Source organism: Vicia villosa, linkage group LG5 (genome assembly GCF_029867415.1).
Source record: "Vicia villosa cultivar HV-30 ecotype Madison, WI linkage group LG5, Vvil1.0, whole genome shotgun sequence".
In the NCBI taxonomy this organism is placed as follows: Eukaryota; Viridiplantae; Streptophyta; class Magnoliopsida; order Fabales; family Fabaceae; genus Vicia; species Vicia villosa.
Genome location: NC_081184.1, coordinates 51,455,239 through 51,456,996, shown reverse-complemented (window position 1 = coordinate 51,456,996; position 1,758 = coordinate 51,455,239).

The following is a 1,758-nucleotide window of genomic DNA, read 5'->3' as shown; positions in this document are numbered from 1 at the left end:
GTTGGATAGCATTAATTTTAATGATTAATTGCTTGATTTTAAATGTGTATATTCATATATAATTGGCAAAATGAGAATTAACATGAGATAGTATGGTTACTAGTGTTAATTGGATTTTGTGAATCGTAATTGATTAATTGACCTTTTATATGTGAATGATATGTATGTGTTGTGAATGTTGTGTACAATTGGTGGATAATTCATCGAGTTGAATTATTGTGATATGCTAAATATTAAGATGGTAGAGATGATCTTAATTGCATATGTTTGATTAACATTGTACATACATTCATATCATGGATGCCTTGAAACAAAGGTGGTTTGCTTTGAAACATAAGCGAGGCTTGGATTCTAGAGTGAATCGAAAAGCGGTAAACTATATGTTTACATTTGGTGGCTTTGATCTTGTCCGGATCTGAAGCGTGGCTAGATTCTATATGAATCGGAAGCGGTGGAACTTTGGGTCCATATTGGGTACCACATGCATAGAGTCACATATCTTGCATTGAGTCACATTGAGGTTAAGTGATGTTTGAATATATGTATTTATGTGATTGTCATGTGTACATGAGATGTGATAATTGAAATTGGTGATGTTTTGATATATAATTGGTTAAACGTGTGAATATGTGATAATGATGGATTGTGTATATATTTGGGATAATAGTATTAAATCTTTTGAGTATTATACTATTGAATTTTGTGTTTACTTGAATATGTGAAATTTATTAGATGATACTATTTACATGATTATGACTTGTTGTGTGATGAAAAGTATGTGAGATTAATGAACTGTAGAAGTATGATGTGTGTAGTAGCTATTGATACTTGTGATGTGATGATTTTATATGTCTGAATCCTAGCATGCAATTTATCATATGCCCACTTATATGATTTGATATCTCACCCTTTTCTCTTGTTTCGCCGTTGCCTTTATATTGGCAACGTGCAGGTATTCAAGTATGAAGATTTAGTTGCCGTTACTCGAGTCGGTTGTCGCTCTGATACGTAGCACTCTGGGGGGAACGATTTATATTATTTATGATGTTGCTATTTAATTGTTTCATTTTGGTTGGACAAAATGATAAGTTAACTGAAGATATTTTATTGAATACATTCTTAAGTGATTCCGATGTGTTTTAATAAAATAAGTTATTCTATTTCAAAGGTGCTATGTATCCGCTTTATGCGACGAGGTGATTGGTTTTGTTTTAATTATGTGACGCCTCATTTGTTTATTGAGAAATTTTGAAAAACTCTGATTTATATATATTTGCCGGGTAGAAATGGGGTGTTACAAAAACAGCCGTTACTCTGCCCGATTTTCGTCATAATATTATTGTGCTTAATGCAAAGTGGTGCTAAGATAATAAGTTCATCTGGATCCCCAAGTGATAATGTGTTGGTTTGGTATTGATAAGTCCAAAGGATGGGAAATCTACCTTGACTCAAAATGTCAAGTGTTGGCTTCTTTTTCGGTTAGATCGTTCTTTCCTTAGCTTTTATTTTACGCAATAGGATAGCCTCTTCATCTCCTCCCATTCTTAAATTTTCAAAATCTTCTCCCTTTTTCAAAAAAAATCTTCTTATAATTGCAATCTTTTTTTTTAAAAACATTTTCTTTAAAAATATCTTTTGCCTTTAGTGGCTTTTTCTTCAAAAGTTTAGACACTATTAATTGTCGAAACGAGTGGTTATACCCCACGATTTTGAAATTGATTGATATAATGAGATCTTTTCCGCGTGAGAGAGCTAGTG